The following is a 19,307-nucleotide window of genomic DNA, read 5'->3' on the forward strand; positions in this document are numbered from 1 at the left end:
AACAGATTTTGTTCTAGACCTTTTTTTTAAACTCAGTATGTCTTTATTTTTTAACTCAGTGTGTCTTTTTATTTATTTATTTACTTTATAAGCAACATATTGTTGGATTCTGCTTTCTGATCTACTCTATTGTCATTTTTTCCTTTTATGAATGAATTTATCCCATTCACATCGATAGTCAAAATAGTTGTATTTCCCCATTCCTTCCCCTTCTGCCTCATTTTAATCTTTTATGCTTGATCCTCTTTTTATTTCCTAGTCTCACAGTTTGATGGAATCTGCTTCTTCTTCCTAGTTTCTCTTTTCTTTCTCTCTCCCAGAGATCAACCATAGGTTTTTGCCTTATATTTCTTTTCTTTTAAACCTCTCCTTTTGATATATACCTTCCATGGTTAGAGTTTGTTTTACTTATCCTTTCCTTTTGCTTATTCTTCATTCTTGTTCCCTCTTTTTTTTTTTTTTTTTTTTTTTGCTGTTGAGTGAAATGTATTTCTGACCCCAATTCTTTGTATATGTTTTATCTTCTCTTATTTGACTAGTTCAGATTAGAGTGGGATTCAAGTGCTGCCCACTCCCTTACCCCTTTTTCTTTGTTTGAATGATATTCTACTTGCACATCCCAATTATATTAGATCATTTCCCCTAATCTTTCTTTCCTCCTTTTAGCCTTAGTATATTTTTTCCTTTCATTTTCTTCCTCCTTTTAAGATACAATTCACTCTCTCTGAATCCTGATGATATTATGATTCTGAGGTGATACTTATTTAATTTTTCTCTTTTAGATTATAAACATTTAATTTTTGTTTATTCCCTTTTGATTGCCCAATTATAATTTTCATTTAATGTTTCTTTTGACTCTTGTATTTAGAGACTCCCAGGTCATGTGACCAGTAAGATTGAGTTATCTCTGTTAGACCTTTTTCTCCGAAATTCATGATTCCTCAAAAGTCCACAACAGAAATTATGCATCAAAAATAAAGCAACTTTGGCCATCTCCATAGTGAAGGGAAGTTGTATCACACTCAGATACAAATGAAGATCACTAAACCATATATAGGGATTCCTGTGAGACACATATTGACTTTGAAAACAACATGTTAATATTATTTATGTTCTTTTATATTTTTATTTGTTTTGTCAAATGTTTTAAAATTACATTTTAATCTGGTTTGGGCTGCACTTAGGAGTATTGTAGTCTACTAAGCAGCTGGCAGGGGTTATGTATTTGATGCCTCTGGCCTATGATACTAGGAATATTTCAGAATGCTTAAAAACTCTATGTGCTAATGTCTAATTCATCAGTAATTACCCCCCACCCCTATCCCTCTACCAACAAAAACTCTAAACTCCAAACTGTAGAAATTGAGCCTTTATTAGCCAGAATTCTGTCAGTATTCTGTGCTGGAAAAGATTTCTACAAGAGAATAGAGGAACAGAGAAAAAGGGGAAGCACATATATAGAGATTTGCAATTGAACTCAGCCTCCTACCCTGACTCTTTGCCCTCCCAGAGCCTTAAAGATCCAAACTCTAAACAACAGATATTTTACTCATGATGTAATAGCACTAGTGTGACAGTACTTTGCAATTCCAGGCACTGAGAAACCAAGGAAATGAATAGGACACCATATGTGTGGGACTTGAGGGAAATCACTCAGTGTCTAGGGCCAGTATGCCTCATAAGGAAAAGTTGGCCAGTTGGGAAAGGAGGAACAAAAGCTCACTGAGGAAAATAATTCCTTAAAAAAATAGAATTGAGCAAATGGAAGCTAATGACTTTATGAGAAATCAAGATTCAATAAAGCAAAACCCCCAAAATGAAAATTAAAATAGAAAACATGTGAAATATCTCACTGGAAAAAACAACTGACCTGAAAAATAGATCCAGAAGAGAAAGATTTTTAATTATTGCTCTACAATAATGCAATTCAATAATGAAAATCATTGTAGAGGGCCATAGATAGTGGGGGAATTCTGTGTGAGGTATCAGACCCTTCAGCCCAGAGGGAACATGCTGACAATGTCTGGTTTGCCTCCCCATTTCCTCTAAGGGCTCTTGACCTTCCTGAGAAGTCAGAGGGCGGTGACAACCTGTGTGGAAATTAAAGCAGATACTGGATGGGAGAGTGATACCAGGTAGCAAACTACATACAATAGCAAGTTGTTTATGTGGTCCCAGATGCCACGTGCACAGTGTTATAGTTATGTAAGGGTATTAGGGTATATAAGGCTGAGAGAATTTGGAATAAATGGACTCCATGTGTGACTATCCATGTGAGTCCTGCCTCTTCACTCCTCTTCTAAGACCAAGGACTCGGGCTGGTACTGAGATTCTTTAAAGAGCTAGTCCAGACATTACAAATCATCATCATAATAATAAAAAAAAGCAAAGACATTATCTTTCAAGAAATTATCAAGAAAAACTGTCCTGATATTCTAGAACCAGAGGATAAAACAGAAATAATCCACTGATCACCTCCTGAAAGAGATCCTGAAATTAAAAATTCCCAGGAATGTTACAGCCAAATTCCAAAACCCCTAGGTCAAGGAGAAAATATTACAAGCATCCAGAAGGAAACAATTCAAGCATAGTGAAGCTGTAGTTAGGATAACACAAACGGCTTCTACATTAGAGGACCGGATGACTTAGAATATGATGTTCTGGAGCAATGGAGCGAGCGCAGCCGCGGATCACCTACCCAGCAAAACTAGGTATAATCTTTCAGAGGAAAAGGTGGTCATTCACTGAAACAGGATTTTCAAGCATTCCTGATGAAAAGATCAAAACTGAATGGAAATTTTGATTTTCAAATATAGGACTCTGGAGAAACATGAAGAGGTAATCAGGAAAGAGATATCATAAGGAACTTAAGGTTTAAAAGTTTACACTCCAACATGGGAGCATGATACTTGTAACTCATTAGAACGTTCTCATTATTGTGGCAGTTAGGAGGAGAGCATGGGTGTGAGTTGAATATGAAGGGATGATATCTTTTTTTTTTTTTTTAATGATGAAATTAATGATGAGAGAGGAATGTACTGGGAGAAGGGGAAAGGGAGAAATGGAATGATATAAATTATCTGCCACAAAAAAAGAGGCAAGAAAAAGCTTTTCCAAAGGAGGGGAAGAGGGGAAGGAGAAGATGAATGAGTGACTCTTACTCTCCTCAGAATTGGCTCAAATAGGAAATAATATACCTATTCAATAGGGGTATAGAAATCTATCTTGTCCAACAGAAAAATAGGAGGGAAATACAATATAAGGAGGAGGGGTGGGTGATAAAAGAGAGGGCACATTAGGGGAAGGAGTGAACAGTATTGAAACACTTTAATTTTTTTTTTATTATAGCTTTTTATTTACCAGATATATGCATGGGTAAATTTTCAGCATTGACAATTGCCAAACCTTTTGTTCCAGTTTTTCCCCTCCTTCTCCCCACTCCTTCCCCCAGATGGCAGGTTGACCAATACATGTTAAATATGTTAAAGTATAAATTAAATACAATATATATACACATGTCCAAACAGTTATTTTGCTGTACAAAAAGAATCGGACTTTGAAATAGTGTACAATTAGCCTGTGAAGGAAATCCAAAATGCAGGCGGACAAAATAGAGAGATTGGGAATTCTATGTAGTGATTCATAGTCATCTCCCAGAGTTCTTTCGCTGGGTGTAGCTGGTTCAGTTCATTACTGCTCTATCGGAACTGATTTGGTTCATGTCATTGCTGGAGAGAGCTACGTCCATCAGAATTGATCATCATATAGTATTGTTGTTGAAGTATATAATGATTTCCTGGTCCTGCTCATTTCACTCAGCATCAATTCATGTAAGTCTCTCCAGGCTTTTCTGAAATCATCCTGTTGGTCATTTCTTACAGAATAATAATAGCAAAACACTTTTGAGGAGAGAGAGAGAGTGAAAGGAAAGGAAGAATAAATGGGGGGGATACAACTAGCAACAATAATTGTAAAAAACTTTCAAAGCAAGTTTCTCTGATGGATCATTGTTGTTCTCTGGGAAATGATGAGCAGGAGCTCTCAGGAAAAAATAAATTGGAAAGTTCTCCATGAACAATGAGGAATATACTATTTACAAAATAATGGCAATGTTCTGGGATGACCAGCTGTAAATGACTTTGTTATTACCTAGTAATACTATCATCTACAACTACTCTGAAGGACTTATGATGAAAAATCCTATCTGTATCCAGAGAAGGAACTGTCAAGTCTGAATACAGATAGATTGAAACATTCTCTGTCTCTGTCTCTCTCTTTCTTTATTTTTACCTTAATTTTTCTTGAGGATTTTTATTTTCATTAGGGTGGGAGATCTATGTTTTCTTTCACATCTTGACTTTTATGGAAATATTTTACATAACTTCACATATGGTTTTTTAATATATAGGGATAAGAGGGAGAACCTAGAACTCAAAAATCTTAAAAACAAATGAAAAAACTATTTTGAATGTAACTAAAGAAAAATATTAAATACAAAATTTATTGGAAAAAATTAAAATATTTGTTTTTCACCTTCATTTAAAAACTCTAGTTCTAAATTCTCCTCCATCTTTGAGCTCCTTACTTTTCCATTGAGCAAGAAAACAATATGATATTAATTATATATGTGAAGTCCTGCAAAATATCTTTCTATATTAGCCATTTTGAAAAAAAATAATAAAAATAAAGTTTTTAAAATATGTTTCAACCTGTACTTAGAAATTATCAGTTCTCTTTCTGCTTATCAGTTTCTCTTTTTGCTTTTATAGCATTTTCCATCATGGCTCCTTTGGAATTGTCTTGGATCATTGTCTTAATCATAGTATGTAATTCTTTCACAATTTATCATATTTATAACATTGCTATTATTTTGTACAATGTTTTCCTAGTTTTGCTTACTTTACTTTGCATCAATTTTTGTAAGTCTTTTCAGGTTTTATGGAACTATCTTCCTTATTATTTCTTATAGAACATCACAATCATATAATCCACAATTTATTCAGCTATTCCCCAATTAATAGACATCCCCTCAATTTCCACTTTTTTGCTACCACAATTTTACACATATGGGTCAAGCAGACTTTAGGAAGCATTGCTAACAATAAGGTTAATGGAAGTTGTGGAATTAAAGCTTAGTTATTTAAAATCCTAAAACAGGATGCTGTTAAAGTACTGAACTTAATATGTCAGGAAATTTGGAAAACTCAATAACAGTGGCCACTGGAAGGACAATGCCAAGGAATGTTCATATTACTAAACTCATTTCACACACCAGCAAGCTTGCTCTTTATATTATCCTAGATTTCAGCAATATGTGAACCAAGAATTACCAGAAGAGCAGGCTGGTTTTTGAAGAAACAGATGAACGAGATCACAAATTACCAATATTCACTGGATTATAGAGAAAGCAAAGGAGATCCAGAAAACTTCTACTTCTGCTTCATTGACTACACTAAAATCTTTGTGTGGATCATAATACAATATAGTAAATTGTTAAAGAGCTTTGGGAGTAAGAAATTAACTTACTTATTCCCTGAGGAACCTGAATGCAGGTCAAGAAGCAACAAGGAGCAACTGATTAGTTTGAGATTGAAAAAGGAATATGACAGGACCATTTATTGTTACCTTATTTATTTAATTGTTATGCAGAGTTCATATGCAAAATGCCAGGCTGAATGAATGTAAAGCTGAAATGAAGATTGTTAGGAGAAATGTCAACAATTTCAGATATTCAAACAATACCATTCTGATAGCCAAATTCTGAAGAATTAAGAGTCTCTTGATGAAGGTGAAGAAGAGAGTATAAAAGCTGGCTTGAAGCTTAATAAAAAACAACAATCAAAAAAAAAATCTAAGATCTTAGGAATTGATCCCATTACTTCATGGCAAATAGAGGGAGAAAAAAAATGGAAGCTGTGTTAAATTTTATGGTCTTGGCCTTAAAAATCACTGCAGATGATGACTGCAGTCATGAAATTAAAAATACTTGCTCCTTGGAAGGAAAGCTATGGCAAATCTGGCCAGCATACTAAGAATCAGAAACATTACCTTGCCAACAAAAGTTCCTATAGTCAAAGCTTTCTTTGTGTTTTTTTCCAATAGTAACATGTGGCTGTGAGAGTTGGGCTAATTAGGAAGGTTGAGTGTCACAGAATCAAAACTTTTGATTTGTAGTGCTGGAGAAGACTTTTGATAGTTACTTATACAGCAGGAAAATCTTATGAGTCAATATTTTAAAAAATACTGAAATTAAAACTTAAATAATCTGGCCACATAAAAAGAAGATAGGACTTATTGTAAATGCCCAGATGTTGGCAAAGATTGAAAGCAAAAGGAAAAGGAGAGGTAAAGGATAAGATGAATAGATTGTGTGGGGAAAACCAAACATGAACTTGAACAGATTTTGAGAAACAGTGGAAGATTCAGGGAGTCACAAAGAATGACTCCAGACCTAGCAATTTATCCATGGCACCATCTAACTACCCTCTGTAACTGAGAAAACATATCAAAATTTGTGGGATTTAGATAAAGCAATGAATTAGCTAGAGCAAAAACAGAGAAAGAAAACTATAGGCTAATTTTCCCAATGAATATTGATGAAAAAAACTTAAAATAAAATGTTAGCAAGGAGAATATAGCACTATACCACAAAGATCATATACTGTAATGTGGTGGGATTTGTACTACAAATTCAGGGCTGATTTAACATTAGGAAAAGTAAAAGCACGGTTGAGCACATCAATTACAAAAACAACAAACATTATATCATTACATCAATAAATGTAGCAAAAGCTTAAAAAAAATACAATGCCCATTCCTAATAAGAACATTTGAAAGTATAGGTGGAAATGGAGCTTTTCTTAAAATAATAAGAACAAATTTAAAACCAAGAGCAAATATTATCTGTAGTGGGTATAAACTAGAAGGCTTCCCAATAGAATCAGGATAAAGCAAGGATGTCCATTATCACTATTATTATTATTATGTAATAAGAATGCTAGTTATATTAATGTTGAAGGATTAAGAGTTAGCAGTGAGGGGAGAAAAGCATTCTTTGCAGATATGATGAAGAAAATCAATTAAAAACTACTTGAAATAATAACTTTATCAAAGTTGTAACATATAAAATAGCCACCATTCCTAAATCATTAGCATTTCCACACATTACTGGTGAAACCCAGCAGAAAGAGAGAGAAATAGAAAACTCCATTTAAAATATTTAGATAATATAAAATACTTGAGAGTCTATCAGCTGAGACACTCCCCCAAACAAGATGAATGCAAATATAAAACACTGCACATAAATAAAGAAATCTAAACAATTGGAGCAATATTAATGATTAAACCAATATAAATGATATATGACAATTATAACAATAATAAAATGACAATTATACATAAATTAATTTACTTATTCTTTAAAGCACTTATAGAGATAGAAAAAGATAAAAATGGAATTCTTCTAGGGAAGAAAAAATATCAAGAATAACAAGGAAATTAACGGGAGAAAAATGTGAAGGAATGTGGCCTAGCAGTATCAAACTATATTACAAAATAGTAATCAACAAAATAATTTGGTACTGAATAAGAAATAAAGTGGTTGATCAGTGGTATAGATTAGGTATAAAAGAAAAAAGTAAATGATTGTATTAATCTACTTTTTGATAAGACTAAAGAACCATAATTATATATTATATGATAAAATAAAAACTGCCTCAAATTCTTAGAGCTAGAGGGAAAGCCTCTATGGAATCTATTGGTTACTCCCTTGAAAGTTCCCTCAAAATACATATGTAATTGGAGGCAATTAGAAGATGCTGGATTTTATGGAGTAGAAATGATTAAAGCCTGTTTAGGAAGATCATTTGGACACTTGACTGAAGAATGGGAATGGAGAGAGATATAAAGTAGGGAAAGATGAACTAGGTTATTTCAATAGTTTCAGATATGAGGTGATGAGGGAACTATGTGTCTCAATGAAGAGAAACAGATAATAGAGGAAAGAGATAAAGATAGAATCATCAGGATTTGTTAACAGGTTGTAAGTGTATGATGAGTAAGAGTAAGAAATTGAAGATGACACTTATGTTGTGAGCTTGTGTGACTAAAGAGTTAGTGATGTCTTTAATAGAACAGGAAAGATTAGGAGATAGGAGGTTTTGATGGAGAAAGTAACATGCTGAATTTTGCAAATGTTGAGTTTAAAATGTCTTTTTTCTTAGCCTACAATGTAGTGTGAGAGATAAGAAAGGTACATAACTATAATAGAAAGTAGAATAGATTAAGTATATAGAGACATAAAATGTTACAGAATTTAGAGAGGGAGATAGTATGTCTAACTAAGACTTGGAAAAAACCACATATATTTTTGGTACTGTTTGTCAGAAGGATGCGTGTATATATGTATATGCGTATATTATATATGCATGTATTGTTTACTTAAAGTTTTCTGTAGAGTTTGGAGCTTAAAGAGGAATGAAGACAGAAATAAAAAATATTGAATAATTTTAGAAAAAATGTGAAACCTAGTAGGGAAATATAGAAATAATAAATTCCATTTAAAATATTTAGATAATATAAAATATTTGAGAGTCTATTAGCTGAAACACTCCCCAAAACTATATGAATACAAATACAAAACACTTTACATAAAACATCTAAATAATTGGAGCAATATTAATGGCTGAGCCAATATAAATGATATATAACAATCATAATAAATAATAAACAACAATAAAAATGACAATTATACATAAATTAATTAATTTATTCTTTAAAGCATTTTACAGGGCTAGAAAAAACAAAAATTTGTCAGTTCCCATAGAGGGACAAAATTCTAAAAATTTGGAAGTCCATCTAGTCAATTGCAACTGTATTGAAGGTAATTAGAAATCAATTTAAGGAATCATACTCATAACCTGTCTTTTAAAGTCATCTTAGCCAGCCTTGAATTCAGGAGGACCCAAGTTCAAATCTGGTCTCAGACATTTAACACTTCCTAGCTGTGTGACCCTGGGCAAGTCACTTAACCCCAGCCTAGAAAAAACAAACAAATAAATAAATAAAGTCATCTTACAAAAAACCTCAGAGAACGTGGAGTAAATGTAAGTAACTAAGTTGTCTTTGGTTTTATGCTTGCTATAAAATGTGAATGGACAATGCATGGAAGAAATTTAATTAGCAAAGTAAATTCTGCCTATTTAAATCACTCTTCAGTAGAACTCATTGAGCATTAATAAATTGTTTCTGAGTGACATTGCATAAAAATGCAAGTATAGGTTTTCTTTCACAGTATCATATGCTGAAGTTTGCTAATTAATTAGTATTTATGTGTTTGTTTAAAGTTTGCAAAGTGCTTTATAGATATTATTTCATTTGATTCTCACCACAACTATTATTATCCTCATTTAACAGAAGAGGTAGCTAAGCTCTTTTTGACTCCAGATAGGGCACTCTTTCCACTATACTAACTAGCTCTTGTAGGTTTCAACAGGAATGTGGATATCATGGCTTGTTGGAATTAATTCTACCATATTCCAAATATTAAAGGATACCACAACTAATGATCTGAATAACAATATCTTTTAAAAATCTATGCAGTCTTCAAAAAAGACTGATAGGAATTGTTGGCAGCAAACATTATGTGAACATTAACTCTTTAAACTTAAATGTAGTTCCTAAGAAATTTGATTTTGGTGGGTCCTCAGTACTAGAAGAATGGGAAGACTGAGACAAAAAATGAGCAAGAGCATGAATGAATTATCATTGTGTGATTTTAATATAGAATTAGCATGTGGACTGGCCCATCTCCTGACATTTCTTTGAACTATCTAGGAAGATTCCTTTATCTGTGATGAAATATTTCAGAAATTATCTCAAAGCGATATGTGTCAAAATCATCATGTGTCAACTTTAATATGAATCACCTATAGTGATGGTATAGAAGAAGAAAGAAAAGATTCAAATGCATGTAGAATGCATGTTTTGAACAGAAAAATGGCAGAAGAAACAAGACTTATTTCAGCTGTCTAATTTGATGTGACCAATTTGAGATTATCCCCCAAGGCATTTCAAGAGCACCTGCAGCTTTCCAATAGAAAAAAAAAAGTCAGAAACATGAATCAAAGTAACAGTAAACCTAGATGACTCTATTGTCTTTGGAAAAATCCTAGAAGAATATAAGGAGAAAACCGTATCAAAGTATTAGAAAGGCTAAAGGAAGCATTTATTATGAACTGTTGCTAAATTGTTGAATTATCTCACTCATTTGTACATAATTGAAGTGAATCAGAAATAGGACAAGACATATAAAATTGTTCTGAAATCTACAAAGTAATTTGAAGATCAATTGTCAAACAAATGTGAACACATTTTCAAGCACATGTTCTTTGATTACCCCAATGCTGGCTTGTAATGATCTTTTGTTGGCACACAGACGACAAGCTGGAAAACTTGAGACCTGCCCTATATCAAAAGAATGTTTGATAATCACAAAACAATAGCATGTACCATCAGAAAATTAAGTAACAATGAAAATGTTCTATATAAACTGGAGTTCTTGTCTTTGAAGTTGATCATTGAAAAGTTTAAAGACATGTCTTAGGAGATAAAATTTAATATGTGGACTCACAGCACCTCATTGGCTATATTTTGAGTAGTACAAGATAAGATATTTCATGCTAGAGATGGGTAGCATTAATATTTATGAATTTATTATACTCTAATGATCAGGAAAGATTAATATAGATAGATTTCCTGCCCTCAAATCACTCAACACTAAAACTATGTTGATATTAAAAAGGGTGAAATCTAGATGTGATCCCAGAAAGCTAAACTACCATCAAGTGAAAGTATTGCAGAGACCTTGAGGTCAATGTAATGTTAATCTTGATTCATTGAACTGCCATTGTCTGTGGAATTATGAAAGCAGATACTGCTGGACTGTGAGAAGTGATACAATTTAATGAATAAGGTAGTGAATATGAAGGATTCAAGACTCACTTAGATGAAAATACCTGATTTTTGAGACAATGGTAGAAATTGGAGCTATGCAATAGAGTATCTGGCTCTTCAACATCATCAAACAGAGGCAGCTAGATGGTGCAGTGGATAGAACATTGGCTCTGGAGTCAGAAGGACCAGAGTTCAAATCAGACACTTAATACTTACTGGCTATATATAAGTGGCAAGTCACTTAACCCCAACTGCCTTGCAAAAAACAAGCAAAAAAAAAAAAACATTATCAAGCAATTTTGGAATGGAGTTCAGATAAATGAATCATATAGTAATACTAAGAATGGGTCAGAATGTTTTATTTAAACTCACAGGCAAGAACAGTATCAATATGGTATAGATATATGAATAGCAATTCACTCTGAGACAGAGTTACATGCAGCTTCCCTCATCATTATCCCATGGTACAATATGTGGGGTACTGTTACAGATGTGTGCCACAGGGGTGGGCATTCTAATTGAGAGCTACTAGGGGATCTGATTTACAAAAGGTTTTCAGTGAAAGGATCTGCTGTGGTAGTTGCTATGCTGCTGATGCAATAATGGGGCCAATAAATATACATTAATAACAATGGGTACTTTCTAAAGATTAATTGGGAATTTATTCTAATTGTTCTATAGATTGTAGAACACAGAAAAACCAATATGAAGAAGGTGGAATTATAATTGTGCCACATCAGCAAATTTATGGGAGAGATTCAGCAATTAGTTCTAACTAAAACTGGGTACAGTTAAGCCTTAAATGTACCAAAATTGTTTAACAGGAGCTAATGCTGGAAGAATAGGGCTTAAAGACTCATCTGGCTATTCAAACATATTAAACTGTAAGGACTCAGGACTATAGCAAAGATAAGGAAGATTAGCTCATGCCATCACCAAGTATAGTAATAGAAATATCAACAAGTCACAAAAAAGCTAGATTTATATGACCTGTTACCAGGCAGATTACAGCTGAAATTACAAAAGAGGTTATACATGATCTTCAAGTATGTCTACAAAGTATGCTACTTTGTACTGTATTATATCTATTGCATGTTTTGGTCTACATTTACTGTGGGATTTGACTATAGAATGATCATTTAAGATAATGAGATAACTATCCATTTTATTTTAAAATGCTGATATTTCTTTTGATATTTGTGATGTAAAATTACCAGATTTCAAATATATCTTAACAGAGTTGTTCAAGAGACTACAAGTTTTCTAGCCTTGGGGAAGAACGAAACTCTTCACTTCTTGACTTTCTAAGTAGGAAGAATTTTCTGAGAAACTTAAATATTCTGGATTTACCAAACAGATTCAGTTCTGAGTAAAAGAAATAGAACTAATAATGTTTGAACTTGAAAGTGAGAAATCTCTTTAAAAGAATGGAAGGAAGAAAGTCCACTTTGCCAAATTGTGTAGAGGATATGGTCACTCTAGATTGGTGGCACACTAAGCTTATTCCTTTGTGCCTTGTTCTCCTGTCCCTTCATCTAGGTGAATTGTAGGTATTATAGCAGGTGATGGTGATTAGAAGCTGAGTAGTGACCCTTTTACCAGAAAGTGATGGGAATAATATATGAATTTGTGGCACAGCAATATGGGAGTTTTGCTTCACTTGGCTGTTAAAGGGGGTTTAATGTATGCATTAAACTAGATTATTTATTCCAGTTATTTTCCTTTTAACAAAGAAAAGAAACTCAGGGTGAGAAATTTATTTTGTCCTTGTTGGGAGCTTGAACTTTTCTCTATTTCTTCTCTTCTTTAATTGCCTATTTCTCCTTCTTACTTATACATTATTCCTCCTTGGTATAAAGGAAAATTTGGCAACCATAAACCCAGACATATGATGGTAATAGACAGAATATGGAAGAGGGAAAAGATTTTTACTTTTATTTTTTTGTTTTAAGGAAAACAGGAACATTTTAATTCTCCTTAATGAAAACAGAGACAGGAAAAAAGAGAAAACAAGTTTTGTTATTCTTTTGAAGAAAGGGAGACACTATTCCTTTTCAGTGTGAGCTGAAGTATGGTGATGTGGAAAGAGGAGCATGGATTCTCATAGGAGAGAGAGTATATAAATAATAATCATCCCTTAAAGTAGTAAGACAAAACACTGAGGGATGATAAGGAAAGTGATGTCTGAGACTATAGTTTTAACACATAAATAGTACCACCAGTGGGAGTTCTCAGAGCTCTTCACTTTACAAGCTTACATGTTTGGCTTCTGTTGTAGAAAAAAATTACCTAAAAAATTAGAAAGCTGATTTTTTTTTTCATAATCTCAGCCATTGATAGCAATTGGCCATGTTTCAGGTCTATTCCTGTCTTAGTTAGCAAATGGCTTTGTATTCACTCCAACTATTTACCAGATGGCAAAAATTTGTTTTATTTACTTTATTAAACCAAATGACCAAAATACTGAATATAATCAGGGAAACTGGTCTTCGTTAAGAAATCAGATATGACTAGATTCCCTCTAGTTGTGTTGAACCTTGTTTTTACATTTTGTAAACCTAAGAGAGTTAAGAGGGCTTAGAGTAGATATTTAGTATTATTCAGTTTTACTTATTATATCTGTCTATAATAAAGATGCAGCACTTTGAACCCTGGACAGATGAATAATTTTATGAATCAGTAGCTTAAGATAGCATTTATTTTAATCTTATACTATCTCTTTATATAAATATTGCCAATAACAGATTGACTGCAATTGACTTAGACATTATTTCTGGTTAACATTAGGTAACAAATTAATTTCCTCTACCTACAAAGGGCTTTTTTGTCTTTGAAAACTTTGATCAAGTGTATGTTGCCTTATATTGCATAGAGAATGAGTAATACTACTTATCTCTAATACTCCATGAATCAGGATGCTAAGTGACTTAATAAGTAGATGGTTTAAGCTTTACAATAGTTCTTGAATTCCTAAAAATGACACAGCAAGAGGTGCTACACAAACAAAGCATTCTGTCATAAAGTTAGAAAGGTCATGTGAACACAGAATATGGATACAGAAGAAAGAAGTGAGGATAAAAGTGACATTGTCAAAGTAGTGTTTAAAGGAAATGAGTCTGCAAATGATCTCAAATGCCTAGGATTTTTATCAAAGAGTTAAATGTGTTTTATAGCACAAAATAGAAGCTAAGCATAATGTCCAACAAGAGGGAAGAAGCAAACGACTTGAAAATTCCTAGAAATTTTTAGTGTGACTCCCTCCCCCCAAAACATGTTCTATACTGTCACTACTCCAAAGATTCTACTCAACCACTTTATTGCTTCTGTAGTTTCATTATCCTAAAGCAGAAAATCCATAGATCAATACATTATCTCGGATGCTCTTAGTCTGCTCTTAGTCTTCTTAGTGTGGCACTCCTTCATTCCATCCTACTTTCTTCCCTGGACTAAATCTCAGCAAAAGACTCTGGGTTGGGTTTGGTAAAATACAACTTTGCTCCATCTTGATACCTCATATTTGTTTTACCTGCCTGTTGCTTTGTGTAAAAAACAAATACATTTTCCATGAAATTTCAGATGAAGAGAATTACTATTTCTTACTAATAGTGGGGAGGAAGCACTTAAAATATTCCTAACTGAAATTTAGCCAGAACATATTCCATTCTGTAATCACCAGCATGTTATTGAAAGGAATTTCAGGAATAACACAATCTATATAAATCTTAAATACAGATGTGAATTATTTTCATTATCAATTCTGCTGAATCTCAAATTGATTAGCAATTGCATCTAATTATTTTGAAAACAATGGGGTAAGAAGAATGATAGCCAGGTTGTTGGCCTAAAAGGAATATTTATTCTATTATGATAATGATGATAGTGTTGATGGTGGTAATGATGATGATGAAATACCTTCAAAATTCAACTCATTGTTTGTGCCATGAACCTTCAACATAAAACCAGGGATTTTCATTTAGCCAGGATCAGTCATGTACAGTAAGGAATTAGTATGCTGTAATGTAAAAGGCAGAACTCTTTAGAAATATACTTAAGGCTCCGTATGATTGATTTAATCCTACAACAAGATGTTAACTCAGTGGAATCGATAAGACAATGGTTATCTAATTTAGCATGTGAGTTCTCTAGTTCAATATGATTGATTTAATCTTACAACAAATAATGCTTCCCTAGTGATATAATGATTGCTTTATACTCAGTATACTTAATGATGTAATTATAATAGAGTATATAAACTGGGGAACAAACAGGCAGAGAGAAAGAGAAGACAGAGGACTGGAGGCTAAAGCTCAAGCTCTCAGACTCAGACAGACTTCAAGATAGAGACCGTTCTGGTGGCTCTCCTGCCTCCTGCACTTTGCGAGAGAAGATGTGACCAGCTCCTGGTGGCTCTCCTGCCTTCCTCCACTGAAACCAAAACATATTCCAGAGGACTTCCAGAAAGCCCAGCCCCAGGTGAAGGAGACAGACTGTGAAGGAGATAATAAAGACTTTGGACTTTATCCCTAATTATTCTAGTGGTGATTACTCTGCTAAAACGAAGGCTGATCCCAAGACCTCCAGAAAGCTAACCAGAACATTACACTGTAAGACCACTATGGTAGTTGTAAATGTCTGGAAAAACCATAAAATGCCAGCAAACTGAGCTCTGGCAATACCACTGAGTTGAGTTAGTAGTCTAGTGAGTGTAAGGCAATTGCTCTTGAGTCAAAGATGTCCATCAGCATAGGGTTACTAATTGATATTATTTGAAACCATTTGGATAAATAGCTTGATACAGAATAAAAAGATACATTGCTCTAGGTTCTAGAAACACCAGAAAGTAAAATAAACCAGAAAAAACAAACCCAGAAATAGTCATATCTAACTTGCTAGAAATACTTTAGTGCTGATGACACCGACTACTTACTAAATGAGCAAGCCATGAGTGTACTTGAAATGGATTGAAGACATAAATACTTTCTTTATGAAGACATGAATACTTTCATTATGCACCAATTCTATATCATAACCAAGTTGGACACAGTTATAACTAGCTTTAGGGAAGGACTTCTTACTATTTTTGCCAAGAACTGTACCCTCAGTTCCAAGTAATGCAACAGTGTGTTGCCAACCAATACAGAGTAATAATAAGAAATAATTTCATTCAGAAACCAAGATTAGATGAAATAAGAGATGTAAACAAAGAGTTACTAAAATCTGTGAAGAGAGAGATTGAAGAACTGAAATCATTAAATATCAATAAAGTAAATTCAAAGGAGACAACAAAAACAAAATATAGATATGTCCCTATAGATATGTCAAATGATATTGAAAAAAGCTAGGTGTTCTTACCCTGGAATTTTCAAAATCCCCATTGCATTTGATGATATTAATACATAAGTGATCCAAATATACTAAAATAGAGTAGCTTTTTTAAAAAAGTTGCTATGTGCTACAACCAAAATAAATGAATTAATAGAGATAGAAAGAGCTACTTATACTTGTCTCATTAATTATTGAACTAAATATCATCTCTTTCATGATTAAATTATTTTAATTTTAACCTCTTTGGAAAAAATGGCTCTTAAAAGTCAGCAGAATGAATGTTTCCATATACTATATAGAATAGGATTGCAGTGCTTGACCCATAGGAGGGTCACGTGCAAATTAATAAATTGATTCAGACTCTGGGTGGAATTATGTGATAAGGAATTAAGCAGTTTAAACTCTGGCAAATAGGGTTTGAAGACAGACACGATCCTGAACTGTAAAAACAGAAGTAGAGGTACAACTAAGTCATTCTTCGGGGAAACAACTACTTGTATACCCCTCAGAACCATATCAGTCATAGTAAAAGACAAGGTCAACTTTAGCACATGGGAATGGAACAGCTTTCAAAAGGACTGGAAGGCTACAAGAGTCATAGGAGGGTATAGGAAGAAATCCTGTTTTGGGATTGATCAAAGAAAAGAAAAGAAAGATTAATCGCCAGCAGATCACTATGAAATTGAGACCAAAGCCAGGGATTGAGGTAGAATGTAGGGCCCAGTTTTAGTGATTCCACTTGAAATGGCAGCAGTAGTACATACAAGAATGTGAATCTAGATCCAAGAACTGAACCTGGAACATGAGTAAACAGAAGAAAACACCACACACAACGAGCTATTATGGGTTGCAAAATCCAAAGGTAAACCACAAGTACATGCAGAAGTTCAGAGAAAAAAAAAAAAAAAAAGGCTTACCCTTAAGGATTATAAGAGTGGCTAGAAGTAAAGAAGAATTCTGGAGGAAAGAAACTGGAAGAAGAATATGGCAAAGAACAGAAGGTAGAAGATCTTGTGTAAAAAATCCCTGAAATAGCACAAAGTAATCTGAACTCAATGATTCCATGAGACAATAAGATATATTAAAAGAGTCAAAAGATTAAGCAACTAGATGAAAATATAAGATATAGACTATTAATAACTGACCTGGAAAACAGATCAAGGAGAAATGTTAAAATTGCCCACAAATCATGACCAAAAAATATTTAGATATCACACTTCAAGAAATCACACACACCACACATAGAAATTGCCCAGATATAGTAGAATAAGACGTCAAATTGAAAAAAGAATTTACTGAATTATGTGTGTGTGTGTTTGAACACACAAAGAAACTCCTAAAAGAAACTTTAAATTGAAAATGCATAATCCAGAGCTTCCAATCAAAAACTAACAAACAAACAAACAAACAAAAACTAACAAACTACAAATTCAAGTACCAAAGAATAACAGACAAGCACAAGGTTATGCCATATCCATTCGAAAGAAAAGACAATTTGGGAATACAATATTCCCAAAAAACAAAAGATAAAGATCTACAAATATGAATACTATACAAGAGAGAGTATAATCCTACAGTCGTGAAAGAGGCCCCTACAGTGGGCCTCTACTGTAATAGAGGCTTTACAAATATTACTGATAAAAAGTTTAGAGAAGAGTAGAAAACTTGAAAAAGAAAATATAAGTCAAAAGAAATTTAGAAAGGTAAATATATGTGAACAATTACAGTGGAATAAATGATACTGAAGAGCTTACATTCTGATGAGGGAGAAAGTCCCTTTAATGAGGGAAAGGAAAGGGGGAACCCCATTTCTCAGCGCATAGATAATCCCATAAGGGCACAGTGTCCCCTGTAAAATGAATTTACAGGCCCAAAAACCTAGATTGATAAATAATAGGTTTATTGTAGAAATTTGGAAGTGAAGCTCAGTTAGAAAGATGCCAGGGCCAAAGGTGGCCACTGGCGGGCAGGAACCATTACATGGATGGAAGGATACCATGTGGTGGCTGGGAGGGCTCCTGCAATGAGGGCGTTCCAGCTCACCTCTTTTATACCCAAAAGATGATGGGTGGTACCCCTAAGTTCTCGGTGGGCTTTTCAGTTAGCTCAGATCAGGTGAGGGCTGGGGGAAGCTGAGCTGATGTTGGGGGCTGGGCCCGGATATTCAAAGGGTGCCTTTGACCAGGATTTGTGAATCAAGGTCAGTCATGGGTTGGGCAATTAGAAAGGAATCTTAAAGGGACCCCAAACCTCATCACCTTTAGAAGTTTAATATCTTCAAAATTTCAGAGAGGGAGATAAGTACCACATAAAAACAGATCTTGAATGCAGTTTTGGTTTTGTTCTATTTTGTTGGTTTTAAAATAGAAAAGGAGAACGAGGAAAACTAAGGATAAAATGAGAAAAATTGGGTATGATTGTATTATTTTTTATAATTAAGGGAAAATAGATGATGAGTGTACAAATCTTAAAGAATGAATAGAGTAGTAGGCATCTCATAAACTTTCTCTTATGTGAACCAGACAAAGGATGTTCTAATACCTCCATACCTCCACCCACTTTCACATCTCTCTCTCTCTCACACACACACACACACACACATACACACAAACACATATAAAATGTTTGATGTAAAAAAAAAAGCATATTCAATTCAATGGGAAAACATGTGGGAATATGGAGGAGAAGAGGAAGTTAAATGAGAAGGAAGGAATGGAGAAGAAAATGAAATAATCAGAGATTACAGAAAGAGGAAATCAAGGAAGTGAATGAAGCCTTTTATTTTTTATTTTGTTGCATGATTAAAGCTATAATTAGGGAAGTGTTCTCACCTAGTTAAGATATCAGGGCTTGGTATCCTGACATTTACTTTAAATGGAGTGAATGATTTTATTTATTTAACCAGCAGATTTCCTAAGACTACTAAGGAGAAAGTGCTCTGTAAACCAGAAATTCAACTTTACAGTATTCTTGCAGTCTATGTAACTTGTTAATTTTTTTTTTCAGAAAGAAGCTAGAGGGAAAACATA

At 33.6% G+C, this 19,307-nt stretch overlaps 1 non-coding gene across 1 annotated transcript; it reads left to right on the forward strand.

Annotated features, from left to right (window-relative positions):
- Nucleotides 1-12,395: 12,395 nt before the first annotated feature.
- On the forward strand, nt 12,396-12,514 carry LOC141552369 (small nucleolar RNA SNORA5). The gene has a single exon (XR_012485164.1). It is a non-coding gene; the product is annotated as a small nucleolar RNA SNORA5 (small nucleolar RNA).
- The last annotated feature ends 6,793 nt before the right edge of the window (nt 12,515-19,307 follow it).

This window comes from Sminthopsis crassicaudata, chromosome 1 (assembly GCF_048593235.1).
Source record: "Sminthopsis crassicaudata isolate SCR6 chromosome 1, ASM4859323v1, whole genome shotgun sequence".
NCBI classification, from domain to species: domain Eukaryota; kingdom Metazoa; phylum Chordata; class Mammalia; order Dasyuromorphia; family Dasyuridae; genus Sminthopsis; species Sminthopsis crassicaudata.